Source organism: Podarcis cretensis (assembly GCF_951804945.1).
Source record: "Podarcis cretensis genome assembly, chromosome: 2".
Lineage (NCBI taxonomy): Eukaryota > Metazoa > Chordata > Lepidosauria > Squamata > Lacertidae > Podarcis > Podarcis cretensis.
Genome location: NC_137171.1, coordinates 102,336,345 through 102,357,456, shown reverse-complemented (window position 1 = coordinate 102,357,456; position 21,112 = coordinate 102,336,345). Strand labels below are relative to the sequence as shown.

Here is a 21,112-nt window from a genome sequence, read left to right as displayed (position 1 = left end):
TTGGTAAAATACCTCCCTTAATTCTCTCCAGTGAGTTCGGAAGCATACTGGAAGAGACACACACACTTCAAGGCATAATTGCAAGTGCAGCTCAGTAACAGTGGAATAAGCTTCCCACAATTATTATAGAGTTTTCTTTCTCCAAATCCTATGATTTCTGCACGACTGAGGGTGCCCTCTATCATCTCACACATCCCAGGGAGCACAGGTAATCACAAAACGACCGGGATGTTTGAAGGCACGGAATCTTTAGAAGGCCATAAGACACTGGCTCTCGAATCACAGAATGGATAAATCCTTTGTAACACACTCAGTACTTTGAGAATAATGCTCAGTCTCAACCGAAACACACTGCTCTGAAAGGCTGGACAGGTGGAATCTGCACACATATTAAAAAAACACTGTGAAAATGTTTTTTTTAAAAAAAACAACAACACATTTTGAAAAATATATTGAATTTGCCATGGCTCGCCATCTCCATCTAGTGTCACATTTGTATACTGCACTTCACAATACGCTTAAAACATTTTATTTGCAGCTGTATAGCTGAGTCCTGAGAGTCTGTTCACTCTGAATGTTCAAGAGGTTCGTCACTTCCTGAATTGAGGTGAAACATTAGGATGCAAGATCTTGATTATTTTAGGGGTGTGTAATTATTCACTGATACAGCACTTCTCTTTTTATAGTTTGCTTTTACAAGGAAGAAAAGGTTAACAGAAATCGCATTTTCATATTTTTTCACGGAATATTTCCCCCCATTTAAATATATCTTTTTCTCCTTATCGTAACACTAACATTGTCTAGCTAAGTTCTTTGGCTGCATTTATAGATTTATACAAGCTAATTTCACCCTGGCGCAGCACTTCTAAGCATTCAAAGAAATTTACTATCTGTAATTATCTCCAGGCTCTGAAGGATCTCAAACACTGTGAAAACCTCCACTGTGGTGATCCGGCTGCAGCGCTGATGCCATCTCATATCCTGTTCTCAACCTAAATCCTCCTTGAAGGCCTGTGGAATACCTCCCTGACTGGAAATCCATTTCAATCTTCACTTCCTGTTTCCATTACAAGCTATATCCACTCTAGGAAGCCCCAGGCTGCCAAGGAAAGCAGTCTTAAAGGAGCCTTCCCTATTATTGTGCACTCCAGATCTTGTTGGACTATGACTCCCATCATCTCAGGGTTGTAGGTTCATGCCCCGTGTTGGGCAAAATAGCTGGACTAGATGACCCTTGTGGTCCCTTCCAACTCTACAATTCTATGATTCTATGATCTCCAACCACTGCCCATTCTGGCTGTGTCTAATATGAACTGAAGTTCAACATACAGAGGGCCAAAGGTTACCCACAGTGTAGACCAAGGATACCTCAATAAGTTTCTCCCTTCATCAAGATCTTCAGAGAAGGAATTGCTCAGTGTGACTTATTTTGTGGAAGCATCTCTGCCTCTCACTTTAGAAGTCCTTAGAAGGCATGTCTGGCCAACTCTTTCGAGCAGATTAGTCAACATCCTCCTGCATAATAGATTTTTATGTTGGTGAAGAAGGAACAATACTGGATGTTTTCTCTTCTGGTTTCAGAAGATTTTGTTTCAGATGGCTGTTGCTGATGGCTTTTTAATGGTCTGATTGCATTTTTACTGTTTGGATCATTGTGAGCTCTTGTATGAGTCTTTAAATAAGGGGAGCCTTATTTTTGGCTGAACAACTCCCAGCATCCATCTGTACCATTTGGCCATGCTGCCTGAGGCTGAAGGGGCTTAGAGGTTCCTTATCCCACTCCCTTAAATAAACAGATAGATGCACATCTAAAATAGTCAAGAGAAGAGGTATGATGGCAGCCTGTTCCATTCATGAACCTTCTCCAATTTCCCATTTATTTTCATCCACCAACAGAGCAGAGCCTGGATGATGTAGAAGCCTCTTCAGATTCTTGCTGGCTCCCTCTAACATCTTCAGCATTGCCTTTAGTATTCTAATACTGGGCAGTTCCAAGCCCCAAAATGGCAGACAAAACTGCAAACCAACCAACTTAATTGCAAACCCAAACCAATGAACCAATCCTAGAAGACTATCTGCAGAAATCACATCTTATACACCGGCCCTACTTGGGTTATCCAGCTTGTCAGTGCTGGTTCAACCATGAGGCAGAGTGAGAAAGTCACCTCAGGTGGAAAATGCTATAGGGCAGGGAGTAGACAAAGCCATGTGTGCTTTGTGGTCAGCACTGCATCCACCAAGATAGCCTTCTGCTCTCAGATGAATGGGAGGATAGTGTTGTTGAAGCAAAATTCAACCACCAGTCTGCAACAGGAAGGGACACCACTTTGCCCTTTGCCTCAGGCAGCAAAATGTATTGGGCTGGCCCTGAAGTTTCTCAATATTAATTTAAAAAACAACAACCCCAAAACACCTCACTAAGCAGACTGCATTGATGGGTCTTCCCTTGGGAGAAAGCAGTTGCATCTAGGGAGGTCTCCAAGGTTGTAAGGAAGTGGCCAGTTGCTTATGAAGATGTTAATTTTTAAGAGTCTACAGCAGAGACACTGTGAAAGATTCATAGCCAGGACCTGGCAGGAGGAGTGAGCTAAAACAGGCCTGTGTTGCTGAAAAGGTTTATCCCAACTAGGCTGAGGCCAAACGCTACGCTGCGGTCAAAAAACGGTACAAACAAAGTCACTCCTTTAGGGACAGCCATGAATGAAAGGGTCTGAGGCGTCAGGAACGGGTACTGCTCAGCTGCCAGGAAGTCTGTGGGATGTGGCAGCCAGCCCAGTGAAAACGAAGTGCCAGGAACTCTCAAAACAGCAGCCATGTGGACTGATATTGGGGATTTTGAATTCTGTTAGGCTGGGTTGCCTTATCAGGTCGCAGGATCTGAGAGCCAGCTGACCTTTGCAGATGCCTCTCTCCCCTCCCTCCCAGAGCCCCAAGCCTACCATGGATTCAGCGTCACACTTATTAAAGGTATTGTTCCTTTGTATAAGCGCACCATCAATTTCAGCGCTGCGTTTTGACTGTTTCGTACATAGATCCAGCTGCATCAGATAAGAACCCCAGAGAGAATATTTCACTTGCAACTCCGCTAGGCAGGGTCATTTCATATCAATACTTCTCCTACAGGCGCAAATCACTCTACAGTTTCCCAGGATGATCGCTTATACGGGGCTTGATCAACAACGCACAAAAACTGCATTGGTTTGAAGAGCAATCTGCACTCTAACAAGCCAGTGGGTTTAAAATAATAATGAGACAATAATCAAACACAGGGGATCCGTTGCACAAAGGAAGTCTAGGCAAGTATGAAAGGCCTGACCTGAAAGAGGAGGAACTCTTAAAGTTAGGCTCCAGTTTCTCGGGAAGCTGCTTCCTCAGACTATAATGAGATACCTAGGGAGGTGAGTCAGTCCATTCATTACGAAAGTTGGGCAATAGTCCTGGACACATCAGACCTCTTGGTGTCATCACAAAGCCACATATTAGCACAACTGCCAAACGTTGGCTGCATTTCAACAGCTGACAATTTTGCAACTCCCAAAGAGGAGCAGAGGAGGGAGGAAGCATTGTACAGTAGGCTGAAAATTACCACAAGTTCCTTTCTCTCTCCCATCTTGTCTCTGCTTAATGGCTATTGAGAGATTGAACTTGACAGAACATTAAAGATTCTTTGCCCCAGCCCTAGCATATGTACGCAAAGGTAAAGTGAAAGGGACGGGGAGTTGAATATGGCAGGAATGGAAGACGGCCCATCTAGAACCTCAGTACAGTCAGGAGTTGACCTGGCAAAGACTGAAGGCTATTGCAAAATAGTGAATGACACTCATTCAATTACATTTCCCCCTCTTTCATTCCCAGTCCTTTACATCACTTTAAACAGACATGGGTTTGCCCCAAAGAATCCTGGGAACTGTAGTTTGCTCAGGGTGCAGAGAGTTGTTAGGAGACTCCTATTTCCCTCACAGAGCTACAATTCCCAGCAACAGGAAATCTGTGGGCAGATTGCTGGGACATTCAAAGCTGCCTCAGGATAAGCCAGTTACAGGTAGGTACCTGTGTTGGTCTGCCGTAGTCAAAACAAAATTTAAAAAGTCCTTCTAGTAGCACCTTAGAGACCAACTAAGTTTGTTATTGGTATGAGCTTTCATGTGCATGAACAATTCTTCAGACTAAGCAGTTGGACTACAACTCTGAGGCTGGTCGGGGCTGATGGGAACTGTGGTCCAAAAGATCCAGAAAGCACCAGGTTGGTGAGAACTGGGCAGCAGCTGTCCACTTTTTCAGACTGGAGTTTTGCCCATTTCCACCCTGGAGATGCCTGGGGTTGAATAGGGAACCTTCTGCACACACAACCATGTGCTCTACCACTGAGCTATGGACTCTCCCTATTGATAGTCTGGCAGCAAGTGGGTTGGATGTCTTCACCAGGCAATAGAAACCAGGGCAGGGGGAACTTTTTCATCCCTTCTGGGCAACCTTCAGGGGTGGGGGCACAAGCCCATGGTGGGTGGGGCCCAAGGCAAAAGTGGGTGGAACAACAATGGTCAAGTTTGTCTTTCTACAGTGGGCTGGTTTCCACACACCCTTCTCGATCCTCCATGCAGGCAGCCAATATACAAGAGTTCAAGGGCATATTTCAGCCAGGCCAAACACTCAAGAAGGGCATGACGCAGGGCTGATAAAGGGTGTAGGGAGAATCCTGAGGGCCGGAGGCTAGAGAGATTCAGAGGCAGGCTAGGCTGAGAGATTGTGAATGGCCCAATGTAATCAAGTGCGCTTCATGGAGGAGTGAAGATTCGAATCTGGTTTTATCCAGAAACAACAACAACAGTATCTGCTATGACACACTAGCTCTTGAATTTTCTCTCTCTTTGGGCTACGTTTAAGCAGTGAAGTGCTTTCTCTGTTAGTTGTGTTTTTATTCATTTTCAGCCATGCAATGACTGCTATGTGGCCAGACTCTATAAGACCTAGATGTTTAAGTAAACAAATACTTCAAGGAATGAGAGAGACACAAGGGACCAAAAGGATCAGGCCTCTTAATCACCTTCGGCCGTATTCCTCATAACCTTGCATTTATCTGAACTTAATTCCTGGTTACTTTTATGGCCAAAGTGATGGCAGGGCCCTGAAAGCCTTTCTGGAAATAATATTCATAAAACCGGAGCATTTCTGGTTCTGTCCCTCTGTGCTTGGCCTTCAGCCAAAAGATAAAGGGATCAGAAAGCAGAACCTCCTCCAAGTGGAAATTGGAAAAGCGGCGGGTGGGGGAATTACGTTGTTGCCATTTGAAAGAAAATTTGGAAATACAAAATTACCGGATTCACAGCCGAGTAACTACTGACAGGAGAGAACATCCTACTTATCTTTTCCTTGCCACAGGTGTATAAGCCAATCCAGTTTCCTGGCTTCAGGCTGCAATGGCAGAAGCGAGCAAAGCAGAGGTGTCCAACTCTGTCTCACACCTATTTTAATTTTTCAAAATTTTGATTAATGGTAATGTGCAGGGCAACTCTTACAGGTGGCGACGACAGTGGTATTCAACCTCAAGGGTTACAGAAGGCCCAGGGGTGGGGGGCTAAGTCTTTTGCACCAAGTTCCAGGCCCCATCTGCCCCGGATATTTAAAGCACTGACATGCCTCTTTAAAATCCCCTTAGCTTCCCCCAAAGAATCTTGAGAACTGTAGCTTGATAAGACCACTGAGAGTTGTGGGGAGGCCCCCTATCCATAGCTGCCAATGTTTCCCTTTTTTTAAAGGGAAATTCCCTTATTCTGAATAGGATTCCTCGCAAGAAAAGGGAAAAGTTGACAGCTATGCCCCTATCTCCCTCACAGAGCTGCTATTCACAAAGTGGTTTAATAGTTAGACCCTTTCCTTCCGAGAACTCTGTGAATTATAGCTCTGGGAGGGGAGCAGGAATTTCCTAGCAACTTTCTGCACACGTTTAAGAAACACCAGTTCCCACAATTCTTTTGGCTGTTTAAAGTGGTACGATACTGCTTTAAATGCCTAGTGCAGATGGGAGCCTGCAAAGCGCAACACTGCCACCCGTCTCCATAATTTGCCCAAGTACATCAATACCATAGTGATTAGCGTATGCAAATTTGTGCCACGAGCCTGCGCCCCAAGTCCTTTAAGTGCTAAACAACACCCATTCTTGATTCAGCCTATGCCACCCCAATCTGCTCACCCGTTCTCAGCTTTCCACAGGTAGGAAAAGGATCCGTGATAAACATCGCAAAATTTCCCCTTTCCCAAATACTCCAGTTCTTGGGGGATACATGCAGCTGTGCAGCTGTTATAAGCTGCAGCAGCCCTGGACAGCTTGAAAACAATAAATTTTATTTTACATCCTCAAATCTCTTTAAAAAGTATCCATCTCCTGACCTAAAATCTGTTTTCATGGGCATTACAGCTCTCTCTCTCTCTCTCTCTCTCTCTGTGTGTGTGTGTGTGTGTGTGTGTGTGTGTTTCTGGCCTCATGATCATCAAATGCCCAACTTTTGGAAGTGCCATTAAGGGTTCCCATATGGCAGAGAGCAAACACACTAGCCTAAACAGCCGGCAAACTTAGCAGGAACTGTCAGATTCCTAATGGCAACTCAAAACACACCACTGTGTGCATTCAGCAGATGCCATCATTTCAAGTGCACTTTTTTTGGTGGGGGGGGGGGATAAAGAAAGACTAGAGAATGACAGATCTCTAAATACACCCTGTGATTTTTAATTCCGGAGCAGTTTGTATAGCATGAGTGTGCTTTTAAAGGCTTGCACCGCTCCGTGGGTTATCTTGTGTGGTTTTTAATTATGCTGTTCAATTGCTTTTCCAGCTCAGCGAGATAGCATGCAGTCATCCCATCTCAATGGATTCCTTTATAGCCACTTAAATAAGCAGAGGAGTCTGCCTCAGAAAGAAGGCATTCTATCTTTCACATTCAGGCTTTATTTCTGAACAGAGTAGCCTCTCTGCTCTTTTTTCTCTTTTTTTGCAGATAGCTGTATGCAGTCTAGCTGAACACAGGAAACTACATTTTCAAGCTGGCGCAGTCCAGTGGGAACTGTATAATTAAAACACATGCAAGATAACCCGTGCTGCAGAGCAAACCTGCAGAAGGGCACATAAGCAGAACGGAAAGTGCAGAAGATCCTAGGTTCAATCCTGACATCTCCTGATAGGGCTCAGAACGTCCCCTGTCTGAAACCCTGAAGAGCTGCTGCCAATCTGCGTAGACGATACTGAATTATCTGGGCCATTGTGCTCACTTAGTTGAAGGCAGCTTCCCAACAGCTCAGTGGGTTACAGCATGGTGCTCATAATGCCAAGGTTGTGGGTTCGATCCCCGTATGAGATAGAGCTGCACAGTCCTGCATTGCAGGGGGTTGGACTAGATGATCCTTGGGGTACCTTCCAACTTTTATGATTCTAAGCCTTGTTTTCTGTGCTGCGTAACAGAGGCTAAGGGTACAGGTGTGCACTGGACATGGCACAAATGATATCCCCCTTGCACTAGTATAACAGCAGCAACCCTAGAGTCTTCATAGCAACACAGATTCTCCATCACCTATCCCAATCTGATCTCCAGATGTTCTGAACAGGAACTCCTATTGTAGCCCCAGGTAGTATGGCCAATGATCAGCCATGACAAGAGTCCTAGCCCCAAACATCAGGAGGGTGCACCCGTCACACTTACTCTGATGCCCGAGAGCAAAAGGGCGATGAGGCTATGAATTAGACCAGGACATTGTGCAAAAGTCTTATCTGGAAGCAAGAGGTTGCCATTGCTCTGAGCTGACACCAAGCCTCTCTCCCAGCCCAGAGCAATGATTACATCCATTACTCCTCTTCCTCAAAGCTAATTATACTGTTTTATACATTTCATTGTGCTCCGGCAATTCTTTTGGGGGGGAATTATTTTACAAGGAATCCCTACATACATTCTAGAGTCATGGTAGCCCTGATTCAAAGCCCATTAGGACATGGTCAGTCTTCATTTGCAAAGAAGCGGAAGACCACATGTCAGAGCTCTCCTGTTACCAATGGAGAAAATGGAAAGGGTTTCTAACATGCTTTGGGATATTAGAAGGCTTCAGAGTCTTTTTAATATGGTAATTATTTCAAAGTTCAGTATCCCTTGAGACAAGCTGGACTTACCCATCTGTGAAAGTAATCAGAATGAGAAAAAGTGTGTGTGTGTGTGTGTGTGTGTGTACTCTAAACCACTTAGGGTTCCGACAAGAAGGAACCAAATTTTATTTAAAAAGTAAATATAACTGGCAAACGAAACAGAGTTGTATTGCTTTGGTACAGTAAAACTCATTGCACGAAGAGAAAGCCAAAAACCCCAGAAGAAGGTATTGTGGCTAGTACTGAAAACTAACCAGCCTTGACTTTACGATGCATCCAGATCACACATCAAAATCAGAGCACAAGGCTCTGATAACGTCTCCTTTAAAGGCACTTGACATGCAAGATGAAATAATCTCCGATTAAAGGGAAGCAGGACAAGTTAAAGGGGAAAGTGAGACAGAATTGCAAGGAGTGGTGGCTCTTAACTGGTGGGAGTAATGAGTCTTGCTTTATTTCTTGGCACATCCCAGTCGCTGGAAGTAGAAAAGGGCAAACGACCGGATTAAAAACTCCATGGCCACAGGTTGTGCTGATGTGGCCTGTGTGCCCTGCCTTTTCAAAGTAAGCTTTAAGGAAACACAGAAAAATAAAAGCGACAGAAAGAAAAACCAAGCCGGGCTCTAACCATCTTGGTTCAGCAATTACAGGGATCCGGCTGTTTCTAAAGAAAACAAAGGTGTGAGATGACACTCTGTGTGCCATGGGCCTTTTGTGTATCTTCTAAGGACTGCAAAAAGGGGAGGAAAATAAAAAAGCAAGGGGGGGGGGAGAGACACCAGTCACGCTAAAAATATCATCTGCTAGAAGTCTGAGTCATCAACAGTTCGCTTCAAAATCCCTAAAGGTCTTAAACACTCTGGGGCACAAATGACCATGAAGTAAAATTAACTCTGACAGATGTTTGTAGGGGGTGGGGTGGTGGAGACTCCCCGCTCCCTTTGCAATTATTTAAAAGAAGATCAAGTTGCTTAAGTATTTTCCTTCTGACTTCCTGGTGATTTTAAATGCCCAGGCTAGCAATTAACTATTTCAGTGAACAGCAGCCCTGACTCCCAAGGCAGAGAAATGCAGACGGACGCGCAAAGCCATCCCGCTAAAGTGTGTTTCAGAATTACATTACAGCTGGCCGCATCCACAGCTATACGGTTCACTATGTTATTATATACACTACAGAGACGTAAACCACAAAGCATCATCGCTTACCTGCTCCGGCCGCCTCCAAGTCCAGATTTCGGCAAGTTTTGTTTTTTTGATTTTGAATTTTAAATCCACCAAGCCCCTCCAACCCCCCCCCCCTCCGCTGGGCGGGGTCTTGCTTTTAGTTTACTTTCCTTTGGTGCACGTTTGCTTGCAAAAGCCCAGGGAACACTGCAGCATGGTGAAGTATCTTGTTTTCTGTTTTTGCAAAGCGGGGTGGGGGAGAAAAACCCAATAGCACTGTTGATAGGCTAGTGGTGGGAGGATTTCTTGAAATGAGCAGCAGCAGCAGCAGACTTCTCTCTCTCTCTGGTCAAATCCTTCCAGGAGACACGCACGCACATAAACACATAGGGTGGCTTGCAAGGAAAAAACCTGCTGTGCAAACCATTAGCAGAGGAAAAGTGCGATTTCTGCTGTGCGTTTGCATAGGCTTAACGTTGCCTTCCTCGGAATTCCAGCTTGGCCAAGGGATTCTCTCCCTTTCTCTCCCCTTCTCTTCCTCCCACCTTCCTTCCTTCCTTCCTTCCTTTCACCCTGTCAGTCCATCTCCTCCCTTGCAGCCGGCCAAGTGACTCCAGCGGAGCCCCAACTCCGGGTTTACTGAGTGACCCTGGGAGACAGCGGAGCCTGCATCCAATCCGCAGTCCCGCCTCCCTCTCGGAGCCGGAGAGAGCTTCAGTTTGCTCCGCGCAGCCCCATCGCGGCGCATTCGCTGGCTCGCCGGGCTGGGAGGCTTCGCTGTTGCAGTGCTCGCCTCTCCTGCATGCTAATGAGGCGGTGATGTCAGCAAGTCAAAGGCGCTACATCTGGACAGTTCAGCGAATGGCCCGCCGGCCAGCGCCTGGGATTTAGATCTATATGCAAAACAGGCTGCTCTCTGCAAATCAATACGCCGTCTCACTTCCCCTGCTCTTTTTGCACGGCCAAGAAGAAGAAGATCTTTTTTTAAAAAACCATGTGCATCATAAGTTATGGGAGTTGCCCAGTTCTCTCTCCACCAGCAAAAACGACACGGTTTTATCTCTGCACATGAACAAGCCCGTACATAAACGGCGAGAGTGTTGGACGCTGAGCCCACCTCGCCTTGTCTAAGCCAAGCCACTGTTTCCAGTTATTTGCCAGTTTGCCCAGTAGCAATCCACTCCTAGGCTTGGGGAATAAATGGAGCCCTCCATCTGCCCTCCTGCAGCCTAAACATTGGCCTGCCTGGAATCCTTTCCTGCCTACAGGTGTTCAAATCCAAGGTCAGGTGTTTCACCTGTGTGGCCAACATGGGTGGGAACTCACCAGAAGCAGGCCAACTTAGAGCAAAAGTCTGGGTATGGTTTCAGTTGGACAGTACTTACTGACCAAATTCACAAATACCTTTCGATCCCTTAGCCACAGAGAACATGCCCAGATGACAACTTCCCAAGCACTTGTATATTACTCTCATTTTTATTAAATGTATTTAACATAGAATTATAGACTTGGAAGGTAACCCAAGGGTCATCTAGTCCAACGGGAATCTGAGCTAAAGCATCCAAGAGACATGGCCATCCGACCTTTGCTTAAACACTTCCAAGGAAGGAGAGTCCACAACCTCCAGAGGGAGTCCATTCCACTGTTGGACAGCTCTTGCGTTTAGGAAGTTCTTCCAGATGTTTAGTGAGAATCTCCTATGTTGTAACTTGAATCCACTGATTCAAGTCCTAGTCCTACCCTCCAGAACAGGAAAAAACAAGCTTGCTCCATCTTCCATGTGACAGCCCTTAAGATATTTGAAGATAGCTATCATATCTCCTCTCAGTCTCCATACCCAACCTACCCAGCTCCTTCAACAGTTCCTCATATGGCTTAGTTTCCAGACCCTTGGTCATCTTGGTTGCCCTCCTCTGCACACATTCCAGCTTGTCAATACCCTTCTTAAAATGTGGTGCCCAGGACTGGACATGGTAGTATCAGTGTGGTCTGACTAAGGCAGAATAGAATAGTACTATTACTTCCCTTTATTGGGGCACTATACTTCTGTTGATGCAGCCTAGAGTCACATTCACTTTTTTTTGCTGCTGCATCACACTGCTGACTTGTGTTAAGCTTGTGGTCCATTAGGATGCAAGCCAGGTGCCCCCCCATCTTGTATCTATGCAGCTGGTTTTTCCTGCCTAAGTGTGGAACCTTACATCTGTCCCTATTGAAATTCATTTTGTTAGGTTGGGCCCGGTTTTCCAATCTGTTAAGGTCATCTTGCATCCCAGTTCTGAGCAGAGTGTTCAGTGGGGCTCAGAGGGAAGAAAAAGGGAGAACTTGGGTGAGAGTTGAAGGAGGAGGAAAAGAGAAGCCAAGGAGGAAGGAGGCAAAAGGGAAAGCAGTGAGCCAAGGGAGGCAGGAAAGCAGGCAAACAGGTAGACCAATGGAGGAGGAGGAGGGGAGGAGGAGTAGAACACTGGCGGGCCACAAAATGTGACGAAAAGCAAACGTTTTGAGTTTCTGGTCCACATACTCTCCCAGCTTCAGAGAATCTGATATGTCTCCTTGCCAAGGGTACGCTGGAGCCTACAGTAGGTAGGCCTCTGAGTATAGAATAGAATCATAGAATCATAGAATCATAGAGTTGGAAGAGACCACAAGGGCCATCGAGTCCAACCCCCTGCCAAGCAGGAAACACCATCAGAGCACTCCTGACATATGGTTGTCAAGCCTCTGCTTAAAGACCTCCAAAGAAGGAGACTCCACCACACTCCTTGGCAGCAAATTCCACTGTCGAACAGCTCTTACTGTCAGGAAGTTCTTCCTAATGTTTAGGTGGAATCTTTTTTCTTGTAGTTTGGAACCATTGCTCCGTGTCCGCTTCTCTGGAGCAGCAGAAAACAACCTTTCTCCCTCCTCTATGTGACATCCTTTTCTATATTTGAACATGGCTATCATATCACCCCTTAACCTCCTCTTCTCCAGGCTAAACATGCCCAGCTCCCTTAGCCGTTCTTCATAAGGCATCGTTTCCAGGCCTTTGACCATTTTGGTTGCCCTCCTCTGGACATGTTCCAGTTTGTCAGTGTCCTTCTTGAACTGTGGTGCCCAGAACTGGACACAGTACTCCAGGTGAGGTCTGACCAGAGCAGAATACAGTGGCACTATTACTTCCCTTGATCTAGATGCAATACTCCTATTGATGCAGCCCAGAATTGCATTGGCTTTTTTAGCTGCCGCGTCACACTGTTGGCTCATGTCAAGTTTGTGGTCAACCAAGACTCCTAGATCCTTTTCACATGTACTGCTCTCAAGCCAGGTGTCACCCATCTTGTATTTGTGCCTCTCATTTTTTTGCCCAAGTGCAATACTTTACATTTCTCCCTATTAAAATTCATCTTGTTTGTTTTGGCCCAGTTCTCTAATCTGTCAAGGTCGTTTTGAAATGTGATCCTGTCCTCTGGGGTGTTAGCCACCCCTCCCAGTTTGGTGTCATCTGCAAATTTGATCAGAATGCCCTTGAGTCCATCATCCAAGTCGTTGATAAAGATGTTGAATAAGACTGGGCCCAAGACAGAACCCTGTGGCACCCCACTAGTCACTCTTCTCCAGGATGAAGAGGAACCATTGATGAGCACCCTTTGTGTTCGGTCATTCAGCCAGTTACAAATCCACTGAGTGGTAGCATAGTCAAGACCGCATTTTACCAGCTTCTTTACAAGAATATCATGGGGCACCTTGTCAAATGCCTTGCTGAAATCAAGGTAGGCTACATCCACTGCATTCCCTTCATCTACCAGGTTTGTAATTCTGTCAAAAAACAAGATCAGGTTAGTCTGACATGACTTATTTTTCAGAAATCCATGCTGACTATTGGTGATCACAGCATTCCTTTCTAGGTGCTCACAGACTGTTTGCTTAATGATCTGCTCCAGAATCTTCCCTGGTATTGATGTCAGACTGACTGGGCGGTAATTATTTGGGTCCTCCTCTGGACACGTTCTAGTTTGTCAGTGTCCTTCTTGAACTGTGGTGCCCAGAACTGGACACAGTACTCCAGGTGAGGTCTGACCAGAGTATGGGCAGCCTCAAAACTCCCTGGTTTTGTGCCACAGTTGCTAACCTTGTTAGTTTGCACCAGCAACAAATATATCACAGAACTGCTATAGGCAGTATGGAGATTATCATGTGCAACAGTTTAGGGCTCCAGTTCAGGATTTCTCAGCAATGGCATCAAGGACTTTGAAAATGAACGCTGGGTTTGGAAGCCAGGGCAGGACAGACATCATCACATTGCTGGTCCTTGTTAAATTGAAGTATGGAAACCAATGCTCCTATAAAAGGTTTGCTAAATGTTCCCAGTGGGAAGAAATGGCAGAAAGGAGAACCAGCTAATGGTGTGGCTTGAGTGCTGACTAGGGGGAAACAACAGTCGGCTGCCCCCCTTACGGTGCCACAGAGGCAGCTACCAGCATGCCGGCCAAAGCGCCAAGGAGACACCCGCTGTGATAGGCAGGGAAACCTAAGGCAGATGGCGGCTCAGCAGGCAACAGCATTGTACCCTGCAGGCTGGAACGGTTAAGCGTCCTCCTCCAAAACGGCAAGGAGAAAGAACAGGCCAGCTGAACGCCCATCTCTGAGCTGGACTCCGCGAAACGTTGGGAAAACAGGCTCCAGTTTAGCAAAGCCCACAGAAGATTCCAACATTTGAGAAGAAATGGACTTTCTCCACATAAATTTTCAAATTCCAAGGACACTGAGTACAATTTCCTTCTCCATTATTTATTCCTCTCTGGCCTTCAGAAGCCAGTCAGGTCAGAAGCCAGAAAATATGCTGTGCTGTGGGATAGCCGTTACTGTGGCGTTTTGCTTGCTCGCAGCTACGTTCATTACCTTTTTCATAAACTAGCCCTGGAAATTTGGGGATGCTGATTTTTTAAGGGTTGACCTACATGCATTTTAAGCCCTAGGCAAGCCTAACTGTTTGAACTCCCCCCTCCCCCCCAAAAAAAGATTTGCTAACTTCAGTTTTCAAAAACAGATGCCTTGTAGAAAATAATGAAAGCTGCTAAATTTGTTTTAAATCGCAATAGTAAATAATACAACAGTCTTTCTCAAATACGGAAGAAAAATGTTTTAGCACCAAATCATTTCGAATAATCTTGTGAATTGGGATGTTAAAATTTAAGTCTCTGAATTGTTTCAATGTCAGACATATCAAAATCTCACTTTGCATGCCTTTTCCCTTTGCAAGCTTTGTCACCAGTTCATTCCTGCCTTTGTAGCTCATTCAGCAGAGAATGAGACTCTTAATCTCAGGGTCCTGGATTCAAGTCTCACGTTGGCTGGAAGATTCCTGCATTGCAGGGGAATGGACTATAGATGACCTTTGTGATGCATTCCATCTCTACGAGTCTCATGTTTCTGTGATTCTATGTGCTGGTGCTTGGGCATCTTCAGTTGATATAGTTGCCAAGCCAACCAGTCTCTTTTGCAACATTGCTGAGTGTATGTAAGCTGCGAGAACTCTTCAAAATATAAAATAAAATAAAAGATTATCAGAAATTTATAAAATGTAACAAAAACTAATCCATATAAAGTGGTGCTTCTCAAGAGTCAGTACTGTGCCCCTCTGAGGTCTGCACCCTAAATGGCTGCCAGGTTGGCCAAATTATAACACCAGCCATTATTATTATTATTATTATTATTATTATTATTATTATTCCCTGCCCATCTGGCTGTGTTGCCTACATGGGTTCATATCACAAACCCTGGACAAATACACTCAGTAGACAGTGGTGGAAGACTAATAAATACTTAATCCTTTTCTTCTTTTTCTTCTTTTGTAAACCACAAGGCGTTATAAAACTACATAGTGAAAAATTCATCATCAAAACGTTCAATATTGAGCTATGATAAAAGTTTCTGATGCCACGATGAGAAAAGATTATATGGATTTACAGTGCAATCCCGTTTCTGTTTATTCAGAAGGAAGTTCCACTAGGAGATTTTCTCCCTAGCTGTGTGTTTATGACCACAACCTTAAGCCTAGAAGGCGCAGGGCCAAATCTTCAGGTGATGTTATTCAGCAGAACTTTTTCTAAAGCCAGTGGAAGGGAAGTTAAGCACATCTGCCAAAATTCTGGACTATAACATTAACAGGCAACCCAATAAGGCCTTGTTTGGGTTTGGAATTGCTTTTTGCCTGTAGTAAATATAAACGGGATTTTCCATTGACATGTCCGCTCCAGAATCACAAGCTTGCAAAGAACTAGCCAATCAGTCTTTATAGCTGTCCATGTTTAGATGGTGGTCAGGTTGCTGAAGAAGAAGAAGAAGAAGAGTTTGGATTTGATATCCCGCCTTTCACTCCCCTTCAGGAGTCTCAAAGCGGCTAACATTCTCCTTTCCCTTCCTCCCCCACAACAAACACTCTGTGAGGTGAGTGGGGCTGAGAGACTTCAAAGAAGTGTGACTGGCCCAAGGTCACCCAGCAGCTGCATGTGGAGGAGCGGAGACGCGAACCCGGTTCCCCAGATTACGAGACTACTGCTCTTAACTACTACACCACACTGGCTCTCATTTCCATTTATCCCTTCTTTAATTTGCATATTAATATTTAAAACATATTCACATATAGTATTTGTTCACTGGCTGATGATGTTGCTTGATTGGAGGCAGAGGGGATAGTTGTCATACTTCTCTGATGAAAATAGGGATGTACAACAACAAAAAAAAATTAATTTATACCCCACCCATCTGATTAGGTTGCTCCAGCCACTCTGGACAGCTTCCGGCATATAGAAAAACATAATAAAACATTAAACATTTAAAAACAGGTGTCTTCTAAAGGTTGTATAGTTCCTTATCTCCTTGGCTCGGGGGGAGGGGGTGATGCATAACTCCATGCCCCCCAATATTTGTCCAATGAAAATAGGGACATCCTAAGGAAAAGTGGGGAATTCTGGGGTCAAATCAGAAATCCGGGACTGTCCCTGGAAAATAGGGACACTTGGAAGGTCTGAGTTGTGTGGCAAGGGAGATCTGGTAAGTCAGGTGATAGCCCAGCTGGGTGGCCCTAATCCTATGGTCTGATACAACAGCAGCCATGAAACCCACAAAACGAGTCTTAAAACTGCAGAATCTGGCAAATGTCTATAAAGGCAGCTGGAGCAAACCCAACCCTGCTCTGAGTGCCAGAGCAGCTGTTGCCAAGGAAAGCACAATGTGATCAGTGGGTGTGCATGGGAGAAAGGAGAAAGGAGGGGGGGAGCAGTGGGGCCAGAAAGGACCCATTTATGCAGGATCTAGTGGGATCTGATTGTGCTAATGTAGGTTTAACTAGGTGCTTGCATCAAGTTGGAGTTGGATTCTGGAATGGGTCGTTGTTTGGCAAGTAGGCTAGAACTTACTTGCTAAGCACAGGGTATAATTTCAGAGGTGCAATGAAGAGGCAGATCTACTATGAAACTGATGAAGCTTCAGGGCGCCTAATCCCAGAGGGGGCCCCCAGAAGCAACTTTAGTCCCTATTGCTTCAAATTTTGGGGTCTAGCAGACCTAATTTGAGTGGCACTGCTCAAACTGATTGATATATATATATATTTGTAAACATGTCAACAATCCCAAAGTTTGATAGTCAGTAGCACAGATGTTATAAAGGTATGGTGATCTGTCATGGAGCAGCCCCACTGAAGATAACAGTGATTACCCAGACCTCGGTGCTGGTTGGGAAGGGGCCAAGGGGCCCCCATGGTAGTTCAAGCTTCAGGGCTCCAGAAATTTAGGTCCAAAACTGGCTAGCCATGACTACAGGTTAACACCACGGGATTTCACCACTGACATGGGGTACTGTGAGGACAAAGACTGTAAACAACTATTACTAATCAAACTGCCATGCAAATGTTGCGTGGCAGTCTCTTTAAAATGCAGGGGTTCAATGGGAGGTGAACTGCACCCCATAAAGTAATAATAATTTGTAATTATTCCTCTATTGCACAAACCCACACTCTCACACATACATGTCTTTGCATGAATCCTGGCTTTCTTCATTGCAGTCTGTCGGGGAAAGGAGACTGCTTTAGAAACCCAGGCTGTCGTGCTTAATCTGGACATAGCACAAGAATTTTGATACATCCTTGCTAAGCCTGCCTGCCAAAACCCCAAAATGAAGTATTTTATAGTCAACTCAGCGTACATTAATTAAAGTATGGAGGAAATGGACCCAAACTCAACCAGGCAAAAGCAAACAAGGACTTTAGGTTTTTCAAAATCATAATTCAAAACAGAAACAAATATAACTTGTTTAGTGCAACAATTTTCCTTGGAAACATTGCTGAAACCACAGGCATCGCCTCAGACAATGGCTAACAGCCATTTGATAGGACAACTTCTTGTCAGGACTACTTTTAAACAGCCAAGTAAATGCAAGGGACTTCTCTGTATTGCCAAGCCATGAAAATGGGCCAATTGATGAAATGTTCATATTATAAATGGATGTGGATAGTGTTAAATTATGGTGTTGGATCTGAATGGGCAGCACAGAATAAGGAAGGCATTCAGCAACAAGTGGGAGCAGAAAAAGTTCTCAGTTTCCAACCAACTTCAGTTGTACACATTGATTGGTTTGGGTCATTATGGAGTGTGTATGTGTTTTGTTTTGTTCTTGCTACAGGGCAAGCAAATTTGCCACCCAAATTCAGATTCATGCATTTTCAGTTTTGGGGGGGTGAATTTCAGGTTTTGATAGAGGAAAGTGTCCGTATTGAAAATCTGCCAATCATGTTCGGATACTGATGAATTTCAGACTCAGGAGTATTTCAGATTCCGAATTTCACGTTCTCCATTTTTAAATATTCAGATTCTGAATTTGGCACGCGGAGTTTGCTCAGCCATTTCACTTCAACGCTGGCTTGTTTGATTGTCTGCTTGCATCTGTAGCCAGTCCCACATCACTAGGAGCTACCAGGCAAGGGCCAGAAAGCAATGAAGAAAATAGAAACAGAGAACAAACAAGAAAAGGCAAACAAGAAAAAGAAGCAAAAAATAGCGAACAGGGAAAGGGTATGAATCAAGTTCTCTACAGCAGTTTAGAGCTCCGTAACGCTGGAAAGGAATTACTGGCGTGTAACAACCACAGAGTTACGTAAGGTCATGAGTTGCACTGGGTGAGGGGGAGGAACAGGAAGCAATTATTTGATTTTTTCATAACACAAGAACTTAGACTCTGGAGCTCATTAGGAAATACGCATTGAAAGCCAGAATAGATTACAGGGTTCACAAAATCATGAGACAAATTCATGAAGAACAGCCAGCCAGCAGATGCAGCTATTTATTTGTTTAAGGTATTCCTAAATCCAAGGGCAGATGCTGGGTGATCTGAACCAACTGGGGAAAAGGCCAACAGCTGACATAGAAGCTGAGCATCATCTCAGTTGTTTACAGCGGGGAAGGGGAACCTGTGACCCTCCAGCAGGTGCTGGACCACAGCTTCCATCAGCCCTGACAATTCTTGTTGGGGCTGATGGAAGCCCTATAACATTGGGGGTGGAGCACTGCTTCCCCATCCCTGATGTACAGCAAATGCAGAGGGAGGACTCACATCAGTCTAAAGTCTATTTCTGCATTTGGGGCTTTTTGATTCAGTACAAAAGGCAACTAAAGGGGATATGGCAGAGGTTTATAAAATTATGCCTCATATGTAGGAAGTGGGTAGATATTAATATTCTCTCTCTCTCTCTCTCTCTCACACACACACACACACACACACACACACACACACTACTTCTTCTTCTACTACTACTATAATTCAGGGTCACCCCATGAAAACGACTGATGGAAGATTCAGGACAGACAAAATAACATCTTCACACAGCCTGCAATTTACTTCATAGAACTGCAGCCACAAGATGTGATGGGCAGTACCTTATGCCTTCAGCCTTGTGATAAAGCAGGTGTTCTGCATGCAAAGGATCCCAGCTTCAAACCCTGGCATTTAGAGGTAAAGCTGAGAATGTCCCCTGTCCGGAACCCTGGAGAGCCACTGCTAGTCAGTGCATGCAGTGCTGGAGCTAGATGGACCAATGGACTGACCCACAGATTCACAGAATTGGAAAGGACCACAAGGGGACATCTACTCCAAACCCCTGCAGTGCAGGAATCTTTTGGGGCTTGAACCCATGACCTTAAGATTAACAGTCTCGTGCTCTACCACCTGAGCTATCACTGAGCTTCCTTTAGTTCCTTAAAAGGGGATTAGACAAATTCATGGAGGAGTGGGCTATCAATGGTTTTCAGTCATGATTGGCTCCATGTTCAGAGCTGTTAGACACCAGAAGCAACATGGAGGACTATGGACTTCAAACCCTGCATAAGGGCTTCTCAGATCCATAGGGTTGTCTGTTGTGGGAAGCAGGATGCCGAAGCGTGGGGTGAACCTTTGGTCTGATCTAATTTGAAAGAAGAGGAAAGAGGGAGGAGAGAACACATATGGATAATTGCCTAGTGATTCTCCTCAAGTGCATTTGCTTTGTCTCCAAGGCAACCCTTCATGTATCTTCCTTAGCTTGTCTCACTTCATAGGAACTTGGGTTGCATACACACTATGCCTTTAAAGTAGATTTGAAACACATCCTCCCCCTCAGACCATTTTGGGCACTGTGCTTTGCTGAGGGTTGCTAGGAACTGTATCACTGTAAGGCTTAAACTAGTGCCCGGAATTATTTCGAGGGAAAGTATGCGCTTCTTAAAAAGCAGAGACATCACCTTGCCAACAAAGGTTCGTATAGTTAAAGCTATGGTTTTCCCAGTAGTGATGTATGGAAGTGAGAGCTGGACCATAAAGAAGGCTGATTGCCGAAGAATTGATGCTTTTGAATTATGGTGCTGGAGGAGACTCTTGAGAGTCCCATGGACTGCAAGAAGATCAAACGTATCCATTCTTAAGGAAATCAGCCCTGAGTGCTCACTGGAAGGATAGATCCTGAAGCTGAGGTTCCAATACTTTGGCCACATCATGAGAAGAGAAGACTCCCTGGAAAAGACCCTGATGTTGGGAAAGATGGAGGGCACAAGGAGAAGGGGATAACAGAGGACGAGATGGTTGGACAGTGTTCTCAAAGCTACCAACATGAGTTTGACCAAACTGTGGGAGGCAGTGGAAGACAGGAGTGCCTGGCGTGCTCTGGTCCATGGGGTCACGAAGAGTCAGACATGACTAAACGACTAAACAACAACATAGTGCGTGCACAGAGCCACAGAAACGGAAAGGGCTATGGAAGTCATCTAGTCCAGCCTCCTGCTCAAGACAGGATCTGTAATGCAGGTACAACTGCATGAGCCCTAACAGAGGGCTGTCCAGCATCTGCTTATATGCCTACAAAGAAGGATGGTCCATCACCTCCCAAGGGGACAGCCAGTGTGGTGCAGTGTTTAAAGGGCTGGATTAGGGCCTGGGAGACAGGAATTCAAATCTTTACTTGGCCGCAAAGCTCCCTGGGTGACCTTGGGCCAATCACCATCTCTCAGCCTCATCTACCTCACAAGGTTGTTGTGAAGATAAAATAGAAAGAGGGGGGAATCGTTTGCCCCACCTTGAGCTCCTCAAGGAATAAATAAACAAGATGGTCTGTTCTACTGCCAAGTAGCTCTTGCTATTGGACATGTTCTTCTGATGTTTAGATATAATCTGCTTCCAGCTATTTGGTTCTAGTCCTGCCTTTGCACCGGAGAACAATTTCTTAGGCTACCAAAATGGAATGAACTGTATGTAACGAGTGACTCTCTCAACTGCTGGCTGCGCTGTGGCTTTTTGAAGGGGAATATTTCATATAAAGTA

General features: G+C 45.0%; 2 protein-coding genes across 3 annotated transcripts in view; one reads left to right on the top strand and one right to left on the bottom strand.

The window, feature by feature from the left end:
* PRICKLE2 (prickle planar cell polarity protein 2) overlaps positions 1 to 21,112 on the bottom strand; it is a 259,811-nt gene that overhangs the window by 101,742 nt on the left and 136,957 nt on the right. Inside the window, exon 1 of one of the 2 annotated variants that reach the window (XM_079959800.1) lies at positions 9,332 to 9,728. The exons of the other annotated variant lie outside the window; for it this stretch is intronic. The gene's annotated coding sequence lies outside the window, so the exon portion shown is untranslated. Of the gene's footprint in view, positions 1 to 9,331; positions 9,729 to 21,112 lie in introns of those variants that run through there. 2 annotated transcript variants of the gene reach the window in all.
* The window catches only part of LOC307208953 (uncharacterized protein C3orf49), a 330,680-nt gene that overhangs the window by 287,459 nt on the left and 22,109 nt on the right, over positions 1 to 21,112 (top strand). The gene's annotated exons all lie outside the window — the stretch shown is intronic.